Below are 22,461 nucleotides of genomic sequence, written 5' to 3'. Positions count from 1 at the left end.
CCTGATTGCCAAAGATGGCAAGGAGAGGAAAGGGGGCAAAATGTCATGGTTACAACTTGTTTCCAATTCATTCTCTCTGTCCAAGGTTCCTTCTGCCCTTTAAGAAATCTGTACTTAAAAAAAATAATAGACTAGACAATTTCCAAACCAGAAGCCTGTTATAATTCATTTTAATGCCACTCCAGTTGGCTGGGCAATACAATAGATCATCACATTGTGAGAGAACCCTTTGGTCCAGACTATGTATCAGACTGAACTTCTAGATGTGGTGTATTTATCACGACTATGCTGTCACACAAGGTTATCGTTCTGGTATGCAATATTTCTCCATCTCTCCCTTAGTGAATTTGGTTCTTTTAGCCAAAATGGAGCTAGTTAACATCAAAAAATCTATGCTCACTTTTTCAGAGTCAGACGCCAAGAGTTAAATATTTACCATGACACACTCGGGGAAGGAATCAGCAGTTAATATGGTTCCACATAATCTTAAAGACTATTTTTCTTAGTCCTAGTTAGTGTTCAGTCTTGGAGAGATGTGTTGTAATTATACTTAGTTTCAGCTACACCAAACACCCTTCACTGCTTTTAATGTTTAGAACAAGCTCCATGAATAAACAGATGATTCTGTTTTTTCTTCAGGTTACTCCCATCAGCATAGAAAAGAAAAAAATTCTAAATGGTTTTGGCCCACATTTTTCCAGATCCAGGGACAAAACACACCACTTATGGTGGTCACTTATTGTTTCTCTACTAGGAAGCCAAGCTGAAAGGTCCAAGACATCACAGGAGACCTGTCAAAGACCCTGGAATCAGAAGAAGTGTCACAACTTAACTTTATTTTGGAAAACACTCAGCACTTGATATTTCCACTGTTTTCATGGGAAGTCAGTGCTATGAACTTCTGATAAATCAGGTCACTTATTCAAGCTTCTTGCTGTGAACTGAGGTCTCTGAACTTAGTTCTGACTGCTACTGTGAACTTTGATCTAGGAGGTTTAAAATATACGAGGGTAACTGAAACAAAATCCACTTTTCTCAAAGGTCATTGTCAATACTGGTTATTTTTCCTGGTCTTGTTTTCTCTTCCAGCACACATGTATTTTTGTCTGTAAGTGACAAGTTTGACCAGACCAGCATTGATTAAACCAAACTCACAGACTCACTCAATATTTCAATGATTGAGAATTACTGGAGGAAAAGAAATATTTATTTTTGTTTTGCCTTCAATATCCAGCTAGGAGTGAAGCCAGCAGTGACAAAAATCTGCTGTACAAAGGTCTTTCCATTCTATTTCCATCCAGAAAGCCTCAAGAATGTCCCAAGAAAGCCTGTTCTCATGGGCATCTCACCTTGTGCCAATGAGCTTCTGAGGTCTGAAGAGCTGAGTCAAGGTCCCTTCTGGCCAAGTAGATTGCCGAAAACTCTTTGCCGCATGTTTTCCTCCTCCTTAACATTCACAGCATTGCAGCTAAAGCTCCTTATCCGCTATCATTCAGCCTGTGTATCTATTTACTGACAGTCTTTAACCCTTTTCATCATATCTCTAATTCTGTCCTTAAGGCCTTCTGTTGCTTCTTATTGACAATATTTAGGTTTTTATCTTTATCCTTTCCCCCTTGTTCTGCCCTCACATGCTTTCCTCAAGCCCATTCTTTCTTCTGGTCTACCAGCACTGTATCACCTTCCTGTTCTTACTGGGACTTCTTCATTTTCTGTCCCCTCAACAGAATTCTCCCTCCACTCTCTGCAAGAACCAGAGCTGCACTCTTGGAGAGCAGTCCCACACGACAGTGTCCCCATGTTATATTTGGGTAGTGATTCACAACACATCAGCCACTCTATGATAACCAGTCATGTCCACACTCCCATCTCCTAACAGCTGTGAGGTGGTGTGTGCTTCTGAGAGGGAGCAGTTACTCCAGCATAAGATCCTCCTGGATCTCTAAGAAAGACAAGAACAAAGCTTAGAAGCAGAATAAGAAATAACAGGAAAGAGGCAACGAGAAATGCAAGATGTGTGGCTGGAGCAACCCATGCTTTGTTGCTGCTACTATGAAGTGACAACAACAGTAGTAACAGTACTCTGTTCTTACTACTTTTTAAGAACAGTGATGTTTGCAGCAGGGAGGAAAAGGAGACTGTGGCCACAAGCATCTGTAAGCATCTCCCCAGTGGGCAATAGCTCCTTCAGTGCTGCTGCTGGGCAATGGGAAAATGGTATCAAGATGGCTTGCCCTGGCACGGACTTCCTGCAAGTGTTGTCCCACAAATGCCTCGTGACAGCTGCCATGATGGGAATGAACTGGGGATGGAGAACAAGAGTCAGAGGTGAGACTTGGCAGCACTTCACCTGTATGTAGCAGGGAGCAGGGCTTTTTCATGCTGAGCCAGCAGCCCAGATCAGCCTCAAGCGCAGCCAAGGAGAAAGATGCTTTGATGTCACCCAAGCCTTTCTCCTGGGATACAGGCTTGAAGATTGTAAGGCCAGAAAGAGCAAAAACATCGTGTCTAGGGAGAGGTGACTAGAAAACTGTTCTCCCAGGGCATTCAATTACTATATTCCTCATCATGGCAAATTGAATGTTTAGTGCAGCGAGAGCAGAGTTTGACTAAAACCAAGCAAAGCCCTGGTTCTTGAGTTGCATTGCTATTGCAGAATGAAGAGCCTGACCAGACAAATCTCATATGATATTGGCACTAGAAAGGTGCTCCTAGGGCAGCATTTCTCAGAGGTTCCTCAAATGAGCACTGGTCCTTAAGATTTCTTGCTCTTGGCTATATCATACCCAGGAAGAAATGGACCAAGTAAACAGGCTGAAGCTCTTTGAAATTATTTGGCTACTGCAAATCACCCTGCAGGGTGCAGCAATGACTAAAAACTCAGGTCAGATGGTCACAGCAGGCAACTGGGATCCAAGAGTTCTTGCATTGGCACGTTGTCCTCGAACACTGGCATGCAGTAAAAGTATCAAAGTGCAGTAGAACAAGATCCCCAATCTGTTTGTATTGATAGATATGAAAATCAGCTCTCCTGACATCTCACGTTTCCAGGGTAATTGTTAAAAGAGAAAATGATCTATTTGTCGAGACAACTCATTAAACAAATTGAGACTTTGAACTACTTGATTTGGGTGCAAATTTAATCATGGAGTGAAAGGGTGAATTGACACAGAACTCACTTCCTATCTTCTGCCCTAGGGCCATTTTAGATATTATTGTAACACAATATTCTTACTGTTATTTTATAAGCTAGCTGAAAATCAGCATTACTCTGTGTGCTTCTCTTTCACAGTGAACAGAGGAACATACATCTGTAGTTATCATCATACATCTGTAGTTAAGATCCATTTAAAAGAGTAAACAGAGAGTGTAAGGCACTTAAATATCTCTCACCTGTACTGTTCAGAGAAAGGCAATGGAGCTGATGAGGGGCCTGGAGCACAAGTCTGGTGAGGAGTGGTTGAGGGACCTGGGGCTATTTAGCGTGGAGAAAAGGAGGCTGAGGGGAGACCTTATCACTGTCTACAACTGCCTGAAAGGAGGTTGTAGTGTGGAGGGCGTTGGTCTCTTCTCTCAGGTGAAAAGTGATAGGGCAAGAGGCCTCAAGTTGTGCCAGGGGAGATTAAGATTGGATATTACGAAAAATTTATTCACAGAAAGGGTTGTCAGGAATGGGAAGAGGCTGCCCATGGAAGTGGTTGAGTCACCATCCCTGGAGATGTTTAAAAGACATGTAGACATGCTGCTTAGTGATATGGTTTAGTGGTGGACTTGGCAGTGTTAGGTTTATGGTTGGACTCTATGACCTTGAGGGTCTTTTCCAAACAAAAATGATTCTATGTTATTTAATGCTGGCAGTAGGAGGATAGGGAGTGTGGTGCAGACATGCTGATATATTCATTTTAGGGATCAGTACCTATTTGCTGTTCAGGACTTTTACCTAACCAGGCAGAAGTGCAATGTACTGAGTCCTGTCTTGCTCCCTCCCATCTTGCTGCTGGCATGGTTCATGCACCTGCAGTGCCTAAAGTGGTCCTGGCTTCATGAGTGCACCCCAACAAATTTTCATCAGACCTCTCAGGTTGAATCTTGAGCTTTTCCAAGGATTCATTTCAGTATGTGAACAAAATCAATCCTACTCATTCCAATTAGGCAGGCAGTAAATAAATCTTGTGTTCTGTCATTGCAGGTTTTTATGTCGTGCTGCAGAGTGCTTGGAAATTTTCTGAAAGCACCTGTAGTGCTCCACTTGTTTCTTTTCGACAGTTAAAACTTTTTACTTTTGTGTAACTGCAGAGTGTTTGTTCAAGGAATATTTCTGTGCCGAGCAGAATCTGTGCTGTATTTACTAAGTAAAAGCCAATACAAAGAGCGCTCACTGTAATGAACAGTGTTTGGAGCAAAAAATCTAATGAGTATAGATGCTATCAAAGCTGTTCTCTTGCTCAGAAGTGAATGTTAATGCCCATTACTCATGTTTCTTGATTAAATTCTCTCCGAACATTAAGTACTGCAGAAAAAATATCCTCCATCACAAAATACACACATTGCAGTTGAGTCAGAAGCTGCTACCAAAAATCTAGGGACAAAGTGTACTCTGTGTTGTGGTCCTTTTATGAATATTATCATGAAAGTGCCTGGGATGTAATTTATAAAAGATGTCTGTGTTGAGTATTCTACTAGATCACGGTCAAATAAGTGGACATCAGACTAAGATGTACTTCCAGGGTACATGCATGAGTAAGTGATTGAATGAGGACATTTTACATGGACAAATAGGAGGTTCCACTAAGGATGTGTCAGTTCTCAAGATCTACAGCTGGAAATCATATAAACCATGAGAATCAGCTAGTGATCTTCATGTTCACTACTCTATTTGATAAACTGTTCTGGGGTACATCTGCATCAATTTTTTCTACCAACATTTTGATATAATACAAAGGGAAAGGCACCAACCAGGAAGAAAAGTCAACATCGGGTTTCTCTTAAAAGGCAAAACAGGCTTATTGTCAAAGCTACAGAAATGTGTGCTTGTTTTCCATTCATCAAATCAGAGTTTAAAGGTAAAAGGGATGCTTAAATAGACTATTCCCAGCCTCTGTGTCAGTCCATTGCACTTCATACAGCTGTCACTGCCTTGAGCCAGATGTTTCCTAAAGCTGTCACACAGTGACACTCTACAACAGCCCTGGCATACCCAGCTACACAGCAGATGTAATATTGGGAATAGGCATTAACGGGGAAGTTTAGAGTTGAGATAAAACCTAAGGTGACTGGTAGAAGAGCTGCTCTTCCTTTCCATCCCTGGATTCAGACTAGACTGAAATCTTCCATCCAGAGCTTTCAGGGCTTCATGAGCATCCAGGACCTGCCATACCCACCTTTCAGCCAGCAACTGTAAGACCACTGCTTGTCAGAAGAGTTCACAGCTAAATAGATGCTTTATATAAAAGTTGGGGGTACAGGAGTGGCAGGAACGGTGAAGTGTCTCATCCAGGGACAGGCAGGAAGCCATTAGCAGAGCTGGAAAAGGGCATGGATGTCCAATTCCAAAGACTGTGCTTTAAATATTTAACTACCTGACGTTTATCCCATTTGTTATTGATCACAGCATCTGGAATAAATAATGCTTTACACTTTGAAAATATCACTTCATATATCTTCATGACAGGTGTGTACAGTGGGTGGGTAACCGGCATTATCCCCAGTTTACCAAACTGGGACACTCAGGTATCACAGCAGGTAGGGACAAAACTGCCGAAAGATGCTCCTGCAGTGATTGGGTTAGGGAGAGCCTGAAAGCCAACAAATACCCACTGAAACCTCTCCGTGAACCTTGCAAATAGCAAAACATAGAGACTTAAATATAAAGCTATGGCTGCTTGAGGATAATTTACAAGAAGTAAGAGTGACTCTGGCTGGGCAGACCATTCACTAGGAACAGTTTAGCTAAATGACCTTCAGCAGGAAGAGGTGACTGGCGAGGTGGCTGGGCTGTGCTGAGCCTGGGAAGCAAAGTCCCAGCACATCAGGAACACCTGCACACCTTGCATGCCCATGCAGAGCCTCCAGCCTGCACCATCACTACCGACAGCACTACAATCTCACACAAATCCACATTAGGAGGAGAAAAAGGAAAGAGATTGGAAGTAATGGGGGACATATGAATCACATCTGCAAGTCTTTGTGTAATTTAGTTTTGAAATTTAAGATTTAAACTAAATTTATTACTTGGCCAAAAGTTATCCTAGCTTCTCTAGGCAGGTAGTAATAGGAAGAAATGTGATCTTTTTGATTAAGCCAGAACATTTACTGCCACTGCACATAATGTACCGTGGGGACATGGTGCTTTCTGCAATTTCTGCTACAACTGCAATATCTTACAGTAAACCTTCAAAAGTACAGCAGATACAGAGTCTCAAATCATCCTCATTAACTGCATTTATACAACAGAGCACCTATCTATTAAGGTGTTAAAGATACTTCCAGTAAAATAAATTAAGTCCTGATTCTGCTTCCAAACACTCAGTATAAATCTAGACAACTTGCCCTACTTCTGTAGCATTATTCCAAATTTAAATCTGTTCAACAAGGCACTCAAATACATGCCTTACTTGGGCACTTGAGTGTTTCCAGCAGCGTCATCAGGGCTGCTTACATAAGCTTTATATTCTCCAGTATCTTTGAAAATTTAAGCGTGTTCCAGGGACTAAAAACTGACCTCCAAGGCTAAAAACAACAGATTAGCAGAAAGTTGAAAGCTAATACAAAACCATTAATGAAAAACAAAAGGCACAAGAGTTTCAGAAGAAAAAACAAAAAAGACAACTTATAATGTTTAGAAAAGCAGTCGAATCCTGGGAGGAAAAAGGAGAGCTGAAGGGTGTGAACAGGCACCTTCATTTCAAATACTCCAGTATTTAGTCTGGCCTCAGGATCCCATCATATTAATGCTGCACAGAGAGAACCTGAGTCTCTGCCTCCTCAAAATCTTACACCCGAGATTTTCACACTTAAGATTTCCACTTATCTGTAACTACCTAAACATCCTACAAATTCCATCATTATCTGCAATCTACTATTAGGGAGAGTAAGGTGCAGGAAAGAGAAATAACTTACCTAAGGCCTTGTCATGCACTCAAACACTAGGAAACAAGACCTGGGTATCCTATTCTACTGCCATAAATAGGGAAAAATCTAGACATGTTTATCAATAAGTTTTTGGGGTTTTGTTTGCCGTTCAAGCTCATGCAGGATATTGGAATTTCCTGTTCCCGTCAACCTGAAATGCCTTCGAGGTCACAACTGGTCAGCTGGAAGCTGAATGCACACAAGGAAAAGATTAACTCAGCCTAAACTTATAAGTTTACTTTAGGATCATCTTTATGGTCCAGGTAATTCCCAGCTCAGCCAATGCAGGATGCTTAAGTCATATTGTAATACACATCATAAATCTTAACTTAGAACTAAGTGGGAAGCTATCGAGTCCTGACAAATGGTGCTGTAAGAAGCCACTTCAGAGATCTGTGCAAGCCCAGGGAAAAGATCTGTCTGGCTGTGGGCTCATCAGGTTGCCCAAAGCAGACACATGGATAGTTGTCTTGCTGTCTGCAGGCAGGTCTTTGCCCACCTTCTCCCACACCACACTTTGGACCACACACCTGATGCACATGTTGATCTCTTCCCTGAATAATTATCCCACTAATTAAGCTGGATGCTGCTTAATTCAGCCAGCTTGTAAACACCGCATTCATTATTCATACTTTTCCAGATCTGAGGGAACTGAAGGGAAGTGAAAACAAAGCGCCTCACAGAATTTAACACGCACCCCACTAGTCTGCACAGACCCAATTGCAGATGTGGGAAGAAATAGCGGCCGATCACCCACCAGGAGGACTTGGGGGTCTTCCTATAGAGTGGCCGCAGTCAACAGACATGGGGACAACGCTTCAACGGGACAAGGGGAAGAAGAAATAGGCACAGCATTCCAGGTGGTTGCTGCTGATTCCCCCACCTCCTTTCCCAAAGCACAGCAGATGCTGCCTGCAGAGCAGCTGCCAACCCCCAGCTGTTGTGCTGTTGAGCTCCAGCACGCCTGTGGTGCTCCTGTGTTGGAGCTCAAGGGCTGGATTCCTGGCTCCCAGCTGCCCAATGGCTCAGAGAATTGGAAGGAAATATTATACTCTCCCACCTGCATGTGCATTAGTCACAAGCCAGAGCAGCATCCAAGCCTTTGTGTTTGCATCGTCCCACCCCCTGGGGAAGGATGAGAACTGCTTGAGGCTCTAAAGAAAATGGCAACCCAGCCATTTGGCTTGGCTGCACACAAAGAGCCTTGCCTTGGCAATGGATTAGATTGGGCATCTCAACAGGGCTCCATCTTTATCTTCTTTTTCTTTAGAGGTTGCTGAAATAAAATGCTAATAGATCAGTGCAAGGATAGAACATGGAAACAGCCAAACATAACCACAGAATGGAGTGAGAGAGATCAAAAGTGGAAAGGACCTATTGGGTTTGCAGCTGGACACACATTTTCAGAGACTGTTTCTATTTGATGCAAAGGCATTTAGAAATTGCGTTGAATACAGTGAGGCAGAAAAATCCAAAAGCTGAGCTGGATTTACCTGTAGCAGTGATATTTTATTTCAGTTTTCCTGAGTAGTTTGACTCTCCCCTCACTGGACCACACAAAATAAATGAAAGTTGCTGTGGGAGCACTTATGTTCTCTCCATCCCTACAGCTGGTCTCCCTCAGTCAAAATGGGGCTCCACGTCTGCATTTTCCTGCTCCCAGAGGACTCCTCATACTCGACTGCAGGCTCTTCTCAAGAGCAGCTGTCTGCTCCTCTCTGGACAGCAGTGTTCGCTGAAAGAAAGCCAGGAGGGTAATTTTCACCCAGTGACAAGACCTCTTACAAAAGTGAATTGACTTCTGTCACTGGCCCAGGTTGCCCAGAGAGGTGGTGGATGCCCCATCCCTGGAGACATCCCAGGCCAGGCTGGACGGGGCTCTGAGCAACCTGAGCTGGTGAAGATGTCCCTGCTCATGGCAGGGGGCTGGACTGGATGAGCTTGGAAGGTCCCTTCCAACCCAAACTGTTCTATGATTCTATGATTTTCTCTGTAATACACACTTCGGGCTTGTTTTAGATTTCTCTGATCAAGTAGAGACCTGAAAGCAGCTGTCTCATGTCACCTCGAGCTTGGTTTGTTTCCATCTCCTTGCTTTCCTTTTTATTTATTTATTATTATTTGTTTTTAAAAGGGGGATCTCCAAGCAAAATTATCTGTTTCAGGTTGAACAAAACATCTATTTAAATCTAAATGAAAGTTTTTAAACATACAGGGAAAACAGCTTATTTTAGGTTGGCAACCCCAAAAAAAACACAATTACACTGCCCTAATCTGATCAATGCAAAGACACTGTCAAGATTTTTCACTGCAGTACCTAATCACTGTAACTAGACAGTAAAATTTCTGACTGTACAAGCATGACTTCTCTCATGCTTTCCCAAACTTTTAATCAAGTAGTCATTTTTCTCTCTCCATAGGCATCAATAAAGGAGGCTTTTTTGAATGACCATGAGGATTATTCATGGTAAATATTTTTAATAAGTGTGGCTATGTTCAGAAATTACATTTTCACATCTATGCATGCACACTCTATTATTGCTTTTAAAAGAGCTTACTAAATAGTTCTAGACAAAATCCCAAATTCAGGGCTGTTTGGGAACCATTCATATTTGCCTTATTTCTGACTAAGCTATTTGACACTGTTCTCAGTTTGTAATTGGACAATTGGAACATCATTTTTCATATTGAGAAATAACAAATATTAAAAAAAAAAACAGATCCAAGTATCAGCATTCAGCCAACTATTCACATGGATTAAGTGAACATCTGATTTTCATTAATAAGTGGCAATAGTTTGTATATTTGTAAACCACATAATAAGATTCCATAAATAATATTAAGTAGATTTTAGTCTTCAGAGCCTGATATTCAAAATTAGGCTTTCCAACAGTGTGCCTCTCTCCTCAGGAGTTTGGCTTGTCTTGTTGACTAGTGATGCCATGTAGGAGATAGGATATCAACAGTGGGATTATCAGGCATAACTTTTCCATTATTCACATATGTAAAAATCCACATTCCTTCAAATGTGCTATGTCAAACTTGACATTATGACTATCAGCTTCATTTGTCTTTATAAAGAAAAACTCTCTCTAAATGATGGCAGATTTATGCAAAACCCTAGATTACAAAGATCAAGAAATTTTCAGAGGGTGTCAGGTATTGTAAGAGTAGAAGTAGCTTGATATTGTGGACATAGCTTGTTGCAAAGATGGCATAAATAGATGAGCAACTTCAAATAATAAGAGGAAATCAGGCTATAAAGTGTACTTACATGAAGGGAAATAAACTGATACAAAAGGCAGTGCAGCTCTCAGCACAGACAGATAAACTCGGAGAGATAACAAAACCAGGCAGGCACAGAAGGGTGGGAAAACCAACAGAAAGTGTGAAGAAACAAGAGTCCTTCGGGCTACAAGATAAACTGTGAAAAAACACACCGAATTCACATTTCAGAAATACATAAGCTGCTTAGCCTGTGTCCTTTGCAAAAGTAAGAGAAGCAGACAGGCAGGTCTGTGAAGGTGCAGAGGACCATGGGGAAGGACTGAAATAACGAATGGCACATTCACGGAGGCACCTACATCCCCAAGAAATGATGCACCAACACTAATCACATACAACATCAGTGACAAATACTGTATCTCCCTTCCAACAGCATCAAAGCCTCAAATCTGTAGAAACATTAGATTTAGCTTTTTCACCCTTAAGTTCCAGAACTGGAAACACTGTTGTTTTCATAGAGTGAAACACTCTAAAATGCCTTAGTGGGTGAAGAACAAGATTTAGCTGGGACTTCAGATGGGCAGGACTGGGGAAAGCTGTCCCCCTATAAATGACATGAGTTAGTTATCTCCCATCTTTCAGTCTTTGTGTTTGCAAAGGGCTTCTACCTCACCATCCTACTGGCAGGAGATAAACAGTGCAAGGAGGAGGCACAAGATGTTTTCTTTATTATGGGGAAGCAGAAGATGCTTTATGCCCCAGCTGCTGAAGGATTTCTGCACAGGCACTGTGCTCTACACAAAAAGCATCTGGAGGAAGCATGTGGTCAGGAACCCTTGGGTTTTCCTACAAATGATCCTCCTTCATTAGGATCCAAGGAAAAAGAACTGACAGAATGCAAATATTCAACTGCAAAAATGCAAACAGCAGAATTCTATCTTTTTTTTCCAAGCTGTTCACTAAGCACAGGAATGTGTTACAAGCTGGTCCCACTTCATCCATGGCCCTCCTGGACTAAGAGCAGCCCTGAGGAGAAGGACTTGGGGGTGCTGGTTGATGAGAAGCTCAACATAACCCAGCAATGCGTACTCACAGCCCAGAAAGCTAAGCGTGTCCTGGGCTGCACCAAAAGAAGTGCGACCAGTGGATCTAAGGGAGGTGATTCCTCCTCTCTGCTCTGCCTTGGTGAGATCCCAACTGGAGTCCTGGGTTCAGGTCTGGGGTCCCCAACATAAGAAGTACATGGATTTGTTGGAGAGAGTCCAGAGGAGGCCAGGAAGATGATGAGATGGCTGGAGTACCTCTGCTATGAGGACAGGCTGAGAGAGTGGTCATTGTTCAGCCTGGAGAAGGCTCTGAAGAGACCATATTGCAGCCCTTAAGTACCCAAAGCAGACCTAAAAGAAAGCTGGAGAGGGACTTTTTACAAGGGCATGTAGTGATGGCTTTAAACTGAGAGGGAGTAAGTTTAGACCAGATGTAAGGAAGAAATTATTCACCGTGAGGGTGGTGAGGCACTGGAACAGGCTGCCCAGAGAAGCTGTGGATGCCCCATCCCTGGAAGTGTTCAAGGCCAGGTTGGATGGGGCTTTGAGCAACCTGGTCTAGTGGAAGATGTCCCTGCCCGTGGCAGGGATGTTGGAACTAGATGATCTTTAGGGCCCCTTCCAACCCAAACCACGCTACGATTCTATGATTTCTCTTCTCTGAGGACATCCAGCACTGGGATGAGCAGCACAACAAACCCAACAAGGCAGCCGCCACCTCTCCCCCAGCCACAAAATGCAGCCCGCAGGCAGTTGCTGCCTGCAAATAACACAGCTCTGCCGAGGCCGCCTGCAGCCCCGCGGGGGACTTAACAGCCTTCAGTGCTGTGTCACACGTAGTGAATCAAATTGGTTCCATGGGAAAATGGTTTCAAAGATGCCTAAAATGTGACTTGTCTGTTAGATTGCAAATTCTTTAGGGGAAAAATAAAAATCATGTTTTTTAAGGGCTTGGAAAGCGTCTTGTGTGTGGCAGGTGCTGCTGTGAATAAATGACAAGCTCCATCAGACCGAATGACTTGCAGGTTCCTCCTGTCCGGGTGGCACCTCAGCTAATGATGCCTGTGTACCCCATTACCCCTCCCCAGAGCCAGCTGCTCCCCACACCTGCAAAATCTGGGGAGAAAACAGTTCCCTTCCAGATTTCATGTCTGACTGGGGCAGGATGACTCCTGCTTCTGCTGCCCTAAAGGAAACTACACCTGACAGGAGCTGAGCCTTCGAATCAAGTAGGATTATCAACACTATGCATTTGTTTTTTTACCCCCAGAAGTTAAACTTTGCACAGTTTGAAGCAACTCTGGCAGAAGATGACAACAGCTGAAGGAGTCCGGCTAGAAATTGTGTTACCTCTTGATCCATCACTTCCACGTAGCAGCTCTGTGTGCAGACTCCCGCTTGTTTGAAGGTAGTTGGGATGGCTTCAGGCTTTTGGCTTTTTATGTGAGCATATTTTCACGCTTTGATATCTTCTCTGACATGACTTTTGATCTGGCAGAGGTGATGCTGACACTTTTTTCACTGGGAATATTTTATTTGTGTACAGTGCTGCTAGAGCATTGCTCTTTCACGAAGACACAGCCTAATAAATGCGATGAAAAGCAAGACCTCTTCTAACTACAATCAGGGTGCCTGCCCTGGTCTGGACCAAGGGATCATGGCTTGGCAGCACTCAGGGACCATCAGACGTGATCCAGGGGGATTTGTGCAGTGAGAAAAGCACTTTGGAACAGCCAGATTATTCCCCTCCAAAAAAGAGATGATGTTTGAAGCCAACAGACTGGCAAGTTTTGAGAAAAGTGAAGAAACCCTGGTGGAAAGTCTGCATTTTGCTGTCCCTGCCAGGGTAAAGCAGCACAGGGAATGAGGGTCACCAGCCAAGGAATGCTATGTGCCTCCGGGAACCCCCTGCTGAAGGACTTTCAGCTAATTGAGAAAGTCAAACATCCATATTCCTGCTAAAAAAGAGGCTGCTCTACCTTCATCAAGCATTTTAGCTACAAAGGGAATTGTTCATAAAGGCAGAATGAATTAAAGGACGTACTATTTAATGGGCCAGATTGATGTGCACACTGATGAGAAATCCCTCAAATCGACTAAATGTCTGTTTTGGCTGAAATAGGTTTGTTGTTTTTTTTTTTTTTTCTCTTCCCAATGTTATCTGTGATTTTTGTGCTTTGTAAGCCATGTCCTCTGCTGCAACCTCAGCCAGAATTGACACTACCAAAAATAAGGTATACATTAAAAAAAAAAAAGACAAAACCACTATATGCCTTAATTTATACCATTCTAAGGCCCATTGAAGCAAATGAATTTTGTGCTAATGTAAGTCTCATCCCACCTAAGATAAATCCCAGCCTGATTGCAGCCTGCCTGCACACACTTTAAGGACCCACTGGGCACAGTGTAAATTATACCAACTATTTACCAACACAGCTGACCTCTGCACTAACCAGAGGAGAGAAACAGGAGAAATTGGACTGCACACCATCATTTTCCTTTCCTAAACTGATGAGGTAGTCTTTTTCTTTGTGCGTATGTAATGGCATTGAAGGCACAGCAGCTTGGAGCTCACAGGCATTACAAAGAGCTAAACAAATCTGGGTTTATACTAAAGCAACTTTTCCAGTTGGTGTAGTTACCCACATGCAAGGCTCTGTCTTCCACCAGAGTAACTGAAGGAAAACTATCCAACCAAACTAAACCATTTCAGTGCAGAGCAGTTGTAAAATCTTGTTTGCATGAAGCTGCTCAGAAAAGTTGATCTGAATTTTCAAGTGGATTGGTTAAACTGCGTTAATTAAAGCCCTTTGTGGGAACTGTCAGAAGGAAAGTGGCTTTGATTTGATTTGGTTTACTTCTCTTCCAAGGCTAAGTCATATTACAGCCACTTTAATTGTGAAATGGGAGGTTTAATGCAATTTAGCTAATTCACTTTAAACTCCTGCTTTTAGTTAATTTAAATCAACTTTCCTGATTGTCCCTGTATAGACAAGACCAAGGAAAAGCACAGACCACTTAAATAGAAACACCTAAGGGTAACTTAGAAAAGAACCCAGATATTTCACAAGCACATCCAGGACGTTACTATCTTCGTCACCAACAAGCTTTGGGAATTGCAGGTAACAATGTCAAGGTCCAAGGAGAGACACTGAGAAACAGATTCTCAGTGCTGAGCTATTCATCAGAGACAGGATGGCCAGTCCTGAACAAAAACATTACTCCAGTCTAAAATAACAGATGACAAGTTAAGAAAATACCTCTCAGACCTCAGAAAAAAATAGGGCTTGGGCTATGGAGGGGGAAGAAGAGAGCTGCCTGAATATGTGAAAGAAGGAAAGTTTATTTATGTATTTGGTAACAATTCCTGCATCCTTTCTCTCTCCTGAGCCAGAAGGCACAAACAATATTGGTAAAATGTTGTGGAGGACACCTGGTCTTCTTTGCCCTGGAAGCATCATGCAGACCTGTTTCAGGCACTGGCACAAGCTAATAGTCATGCAGCAGCCTGAAGCTCAGAGGTTTGGGACATGGAGGCACACGGGTGACAGCATGGTGTCAGCCCCAGCTCTGCAGGATCAGCACTGAGCAAAGAGTCGATCTTGGGCTGCATCAAAAGGAGTGTGGCCAGCAGGTCCAGGGAGGTGATTCTGCCCCTCTGCTCCTCTCTGGTGAGACCCCACCTGGAGTCCTGTGTCCAGCTCAGTACAGAAAAGACATGAACCTGTTGGAGAGGGTCCAGAGGAGACCACAAAAACAATCAAAGTGATGGAACAGCTCTGTTGTGAGGACAAGCTGAGAGAGATGGAGTTGTTCAGCCTGGAGAAGAGAAGGCTCTGGAGACACCCTATTGCAGCCTTTCTGTACTTAAGCATCTAAGAAAGATGGGGACAGTCTTTTTAGAAGAGTGCATTGTGACAGGACAAGGGGTAATGGTTTTAAACTAGAAGAGAGGAGACTCAGTTCAGACATGAGGAAGAATTTTTTTTACACTGAGGGTGGTGAAACACTGGCCCAGGTTGCTCAGAGAGGTGGTAGATGCCCCATCCCTGGAGACATTAAAGGTCAGGCTGGACGGAGCTCTGAGCAACCTGATCTGGGTGAAGATGTCCCTGCTCATGGCAGGGGGTTGGATTAGATGAGCTTTGAAGGTCCCTTCCAACCCAAACCATTCTATGATTCTATGATCTGCCAGACCATCTCAAAGTGTTATCTATGAATTTAAGAATTCAGGGTGAATCTTTGAAAACTGTCTATTTCTACAAGTGCAATTTGCTTTCATAAGACTTCAATGCCTATGAAAATCTACACCCTTTTTGCACCATATTTTTAAAAGCTCATAGACTGGCCTGAAGCAATAGTGCTGCAGACAGGTAACGTTACAACGAGATGTGTTTACAGTGACAGGGTCGTCCCCTGCACCAGATGAATTATTAGAGTAGAGATCTGCCACATTAAACAGGAGGGAGTACAAGACAGGCTTCTTGTGGTGTGGAGATCCGTTTTAGTATTGAATCAGACTCCAAATGGCAGCCTGAGTGAGAGCAGAGGTGGTGATTAGCAGGACTCTGTTTGGGGATGGTTGTATGCATGACTGAGCGTGAATGGCCCGATTACGAGTGGGTGTCGCTGCGCTCAAGGGAGCGAGCGGGCAGAGCTGAGGTAGCAATGATTAGCTGCCACGCAAGGTAAATTATTGTCTCCTGTGATGCTAAAGATATGCCGTACTTAATAGTTCATTGGCTAAATGCATTGAAATGGTTGATATTGCCGCTGCCGGAAACATTCATTCACGTAATTAGTTTACCTTCCTAGTTTAAGCCAAATGGAAAATCCCCCTCTAAAGCATTCTTAAGCCGCTGCTGTGCCAGTGTTGATCAGCATAGTCCTTTCGACTTTGCAAAGTTGCCCAGTTTTCCCCAGGAGGACATGAGGTCCTTTAATCCCCTACCTTATTGCAATGCCTAATCACAAGGATGCTCTGCACTTTTCTCTGGATGATCTGACCTCAAGATTTGTAACAGCAGCTGCTGAAATTAATGGAAAATGAGCTGTCATGTGACAGGGTTGTTACCCGTCAGTGATCTTAATTCCAGGTGTGTGACAGGGAGGACAGGAGATGACTCATCCCTTGTCAGAAATCCTCTTTGTCACAGATTTGCGGTTATACCTTTTTACAGAGGAACCTGAACTACTTGCCTGTAATAAATGATCTTCAGGTGACTTCCTCTCCCTTTCCTGGGAGTCATGAATATTTGACTTAACAAATTAATCTTTTCACTCCCTTCATAGGAAGACAGATACCTTTATATATGGAGTGCATGAGGACAAAGAATAAAAAAAACAGACCACAAAGGTAGGTATCTGATTTTCAAGTAACTCTGTGCATCACAGGGGTTAGTCCAGACCCTCAACAGCAGTAGAATAATGCTATTTAAATCAGCAATGGCACCACTCCATCTCTTTCTGTCTCAATGGTCCTCTTTTGCAGGCAACAACACTCAGAGCCTAGACCTGGGTCTAAAATCAGCACTGACCCAAGCAATTTCAGCATAATGGATCCTGTCATCATCCTCCAGTGGAGTTTAGGAGGGAAGCTGGACTTTCTATCCCATTAAACTGAAAAATTATCTCTCTTTATAAAGCACCTGAAGTGTCAGGGCTAAGAAGGAGAGAATCCTCCAAGATCTCAACATCAGTTTAACCACATCATCAAACTTAGCATAATTTACTGTTTCTCCAAGGTGGTGCCCAGCCAGGCATGCTGCCTTCTAGAGACTCTGTTTGCAGGGAAGAGCTTGGATTTGGAATGGCTCTCTTAATGCACAGGCACATGGCTTTGTGGGGAGAGGACCCTGATATGAATGTTTCTTGTTAATATCATGTTCTGTCACCTGCACGTCAAGGAAGTATAACACAGTACTCAGGGGTGGTGCCAGCATTTTGCTGTTGCCATGTTATTCTACTTGTTCTTTTGTTTGAGTCTTTTTGTTTGAGTCTTTTTGCTAAGACTTCAGCAGCAGGGCTGGGTTCTGGAAAGGGCTGTGTGGATGCTCATAGTCCTCCTTGTGCGGTGTTACATCCTGTGAAGAGTTCAATAAGTACAGGCAGCACTTAAATTTCCACACACCACTTACAGTCATCCCCGGAAGGCCAATTCTGCTGCAGTCCACAGCAGGATGCCAGGGCCTTGAGTCTCATCCGTCTGCTTGTATTTGCTTCTGAATTCTTTACTTCTTGACCTATCAGATGAGTTATTGAGCTCTGCAATTAATTTTTCATTCATCTTCTTCTTTACTGACTCATTTAGCAAACAAATGCTTCTTGACCTCTTGGGCTCTGAGATGCAACGTCCAGCTCAGTGTGGTGGAAAGTGTGAATCTGCTGCCTTTGGAAACCCTGCAAGTCAATAGCAGGGAACAGTTGTCCCCTGGATATTTTGTTCCTGTTCCACTCCAGTGCTTGCTCATGTAAGAAAGTAATTTTTGGCCTATATTCATGAAAGAACGAAAAAACAGCACACCCATTTCCTATCTTTCAGCAGACTTCCCACAGATTGTAGGAAGAGGGTTGGTGGGGAGCCTGGGGCTTCCTGGCATGGAACACAGCGGGTGATCAGACCATTGGTGGAGTCAGGTGGCTGCTGTGCCCCAAAACACACCCAAACTGCTGAGTGCCACTGCCCACCTCTTGCTGATGTCCCTCCTGCACCAAACTGCACGACACCTAGGGCTAACCACACAGTGCAAACGTGAGGGGCAGCCTCTCACTGCTGTTTCTCTGCATTTTCTAGGCAGGAATGAGAAAAATAATGAGAGATTCGTACAAACAGGGCTTTACTGTGTACACCAAATGTCCGGATGGAGTGGCACACCCAACGCTTCCATGCTGAGCTGCCAGCATGTCCTCAAAAGTGTATCTCATCGCCACTGGCTATGTGTGATCACAAGGTGGCTATTTTAATCACAGAGAAGCCAACCTGCCTTTTTTTTCCAGCATTTCTAATGCAGAGCAGCACTGTTCTGTTGTCCATCTGCAGCTGAAGGGGAATGCCTTGTGGGAGACAGAGTTATGGGGCTTCTGAAATCCTTCTTTTGCCATTCCCTTTTGTTTCATGTTCTTTGTTCAGTGAGAAACGCAGGGCAGGGGCTCCGGCCTTATGTGAAGAAAAGCAGTTTTGCTATCAGGTAGTGGAAGTTGATACCCAAATGGAAAATTGGAATGAGGGTGAAAGATTGGAGTGTGTTTCCAAAAACTGAAAAAGGACATGTGCCAAGAGCTACGGAAAGGTGAGTCCTTTCAGTCAAAGAGGTCTATCTGGAAGAACCTGCCAATGGGGACTCTTTAGCTAAGATACCAAGGCTTATGCAACACTGATGCAAAAGGAAAGGCCTCAAAACGTTTCCCCCAAAGTGACAACACAAACCAAGAAGCAGCAGTCAATGGGTTTATTAAGCTCAAACTTCATTTTGAGATGAGTTTCACACCGAGATGCTAGGTGGTGCAGCGCTCCCCTTCTCCACAGCTATGGGGAGCTTACAGCTGCTACAGGATCATGACAGGGTACAAGGATGGTTCGTGGTGTGGAGATCCATTTGTCCGCAGCTACAGGGAGCTTCCAGCAGCCTGTAGGACCATGATAGGGTACAGACTAGGGCTATGTGTGTTTCTTTATCTTTAGACCAATGTCCCTGTAGAAAGTTGCAACATTTTCTAGCTGACTAGTAGAAGAAGGAGAGGAGAGGTGACTGCAATGATCCAGTCAGGTCCCTGTCTGGTGATGTAGCTGTCAAAGGCAGGAGCATCAAAGAACAGAGCAGACACCCCCATTGCCACAAGAAGCCCCTGCTTCTCTGCCCAATCTCTCCCAGCCTCACATCAAGGCTGCCCATCCCATAGGCATGTCTCCTGTCCATATGTCCTGTCCATCAGGGAGACAACCATCCTGAGCCAACCACGTCACCAACCCCATCCACCAACCACCAGTGATTTCCCTGCTGTGATCTTGATGCCAGGAGTTCATGTCTTGCCCAGCCCTTGGATACGTGGGCAAAAAGGATGCACGACTTCTTCACCATGGCTGGAGGGAGCTTTCAGCTCCCTGTAAGAACATAACAGGGTATAGGTTGGGGATATCTTATCTGTCCTGTAGTCTCTGGTTGAGTGTTGTAGAAGGGAGAAGACAGGAGTGTGCCATGGCCTGCCCATGTCCCTATCCAGGAATCCAGCTGTAATAAGAGAAGCAACAGAGGAGGAGCAGCCACCTTCAGTTACCTTGGGCAGCCCCAGCCCCCTGTCCCCTGCCCTCCCCTCTCAACCCTTGGTCACCTGGCTTCTTGTCTGCCAGTCTGGTGTGGAGCAGCCCTTTTCATACCCATCCTGGGCCACCCATGTCATCAACCCAACCTGTCACACAGCCACCACCAATGTTCCGTCTGCTGTGACACAGCCATGACATCAACAGGGAGGGTTCTAGGAGCTGGTGGCTGCCATGACATCACTAGGGCTGAATCTAGTGCTGCATCACTGTGATATGGCTGTTACCTTGCACCATTCAGGCAAGAAGAAACAATTAAATAAAAATTAATTAATTAACTAATTAAATTAACTAAATAGCAGCTGGCAATACAGGGTTGGGAAATTAGGTAGTTGTAGCAGCTATTTAAGGAACAGGACCACAGCAAAGGTTAGAAAATAATTAAAAGCAGAAAGTCCTACCCACTTCCCAGTTTTAAAGATTTGTGTGGTACTTGCTGCTGAGATTTGTGGGTTTGAAAACTAAATTCTGGAAGAAAAATGGTTGTCAAGTTGACTGAAGGTCATGTTTCACACTGTTGGAATTTGAAAGATGTCCAGTGCCAAACCCTACATCTGTAAATGTCTGACAGTGCTGAACATGGTTCAGCGTAAACTGCAAGACAACCCAAAGGTCTTGCCAGGGACTGTCCTGTGCTACATGCTTCAGTTGGGCACCAGAATGAAATACATGAATTAACTTCCATCTCCTTGGTTCATTGTGGGCTATTACATACAACATCTGTAAGTGATATGACCAGAGGCAGTTGGCACAAAATGAAACACAGGAGGTTACCTCTGAACATCAGAAAATGCTTTTTTTCACTGTGAGAGTGACCGAGCAGTGGCACAGGTTGCCCAGCATGGTTGTGGAGTCTCTCTTCTTCTGAAATTCAAAAGCCATTTGGACACAGTCCTGGGCAACTGGGTCTAGGTGATCCTACCTGAGCAAGGGGATTGGACCAGATGACCTCCACAGGTCCCATCCAACCTCAACCGGTCTGCTATTCTGTGATTGAGGTTCACGAAGATTTATTGCAAATCAGTTGACATGCAGTCACTGCTTAATCCCCATTGACCTTCTTTCAAGTTTGGCCCAAAGACAGATACTACAGTAGCTGATACAGTCAGTTTGCACGATGCCACAGCTAGTGACCTACCACGGTGAGCAATCAGGGGCCACATCCTCTGTGTGCAAACTCTGACCTTCCTTTGGAGAACAGCAAAATGGTAGATAATTTACAGTTATCATTGGTGACGGGTCATGAGCAGTGTTCCTCAAGGTGCAATTCTAGGGTCAGTTCTGTTCAATATGTTTATCAATGATCTGGACACAGGAGCTGAGTGCACCATCAGTGATGGTACCAAACCAGAAGGTGCTGTTGACTCTCTTGAGGGACAGGAGGCCTTGTAGAGGGATCTAGATAGACTGGAGCACTGGACAGTTACTGATGGGATGAAATTTAACAAGTCCAAGTGCTAGATTCTGCACTTAGGATGGAGTAATGCTGGGCACAAGTACAAACTGGAAGAGGAGTGGCTGGGCGACAGCCTTGCAGAAAGGGATCTGGGGATACCCATTGACAGCAGCTCAGTACAAGTCAGCAGTGTGAGCCCTGGCAGCCGCGAGGGCAAACCCCATCCTGGGGGGCATCAAACCCAGCATGACCAGCTGGTCAAAAGAGGTGATTATCCTGCTGTATTCAGTGTTGTGCAGTCTCAACTTGAGCACTGTGTGCATTTCTGGGTCCCACATTTAAGAAGGATGTGAAGGTCCTTGAATGCATCTAGAGGAGGGCAACAAAGCTGGTAAAGAAATGTCCTGTGAGAAGCAGCTGAGGACTTGCGCTTGTCTGGTTTGGAGAAAATTAAGCTGAGGAGCAACTTCATTGCTCTCTACAGATTCCTGAGGAGGGGACATGGAGATCTTCTGAGATCTTCTTCCTGGGATCCAGGGATAGAACTCATGGGAATGGTTCAAAGTTGCACCAGGAGAGGTTCAGACTGGACATTAGGAAGTATTTGTTTACTGAGAAGATGGTCAGACACTGGAAAAGGCTTACTAGGGAGGTGTTCAGTGCCCCAGGCCTGTCGGTGTTTCAGAGGCATTTGGACAATGCCCTTAATAACATGCTTTAACTTGGTCAGTCTTGAAGTGGTCAGGCAGTTGGACTAGATGGTCGTTGTAGGTCCCTTTCAACTGAAAATGTCTGTTTTGTTATTCCATTCCATTCTATCAGATAATTTTTCAGGCAGTGGACCTGTTAGCTGTGCAGTCTTCAGCTGGAAGAGATCAAGATCCAAAAAGGCTCCCTAGTCCTATATATTTTGGGCTTAAACCAAGGAAGTTGTCTAAGGCAGCTCATCTGCTGCCTTCAGTAACCACATTGCCCTCGAGGAAAGCAGGTGTTTAGACATCAGTAGAGCTGCCGGGATGAGAGAGAACCAGACTGAACAGCTCTGAACAGTTTATTATCCTTTTCTGTGCCTGTGCACGAAAGAAGGTGCTGAAACGCTGTAGTCCTCTAGCGTTCTACTCTTTTCCTTTCGGTCTTTGCAGAGATAAGTGGTTCTGTGAGGTGCAAAGCTGTGACGACTCAAGCCTGCTGTGTTGCAGATGGAACGAGTAGCACTGGTGCCTGAGAGACCTTATGAGAGCTCCTGCCTGCATTTTCGGACACTCAGAGTCCATACATTTCAGCTAAAGTCCAGATAAGCATGTGGACTTTGCAATGCTCCTCTGACTCCAGAACAAGCTCTGAAC

The sequence above is a fragment of the Columba livia genome, chromosome 2 (genome assembly GCF_036013475.1).
Source record: "Columba livia isolate bColLiv1 breed racing homer chromosome 2, bColLiv1.pat.W.v2, whole genome shotgun sequence".
NCBI lineage: Eukaryota > Metazoa > Chordata > Aves > Columbiformes > Columbidae > Columba > Columba livia.
Note: the sequence above shows the minus strand (reverse complement) of the source record.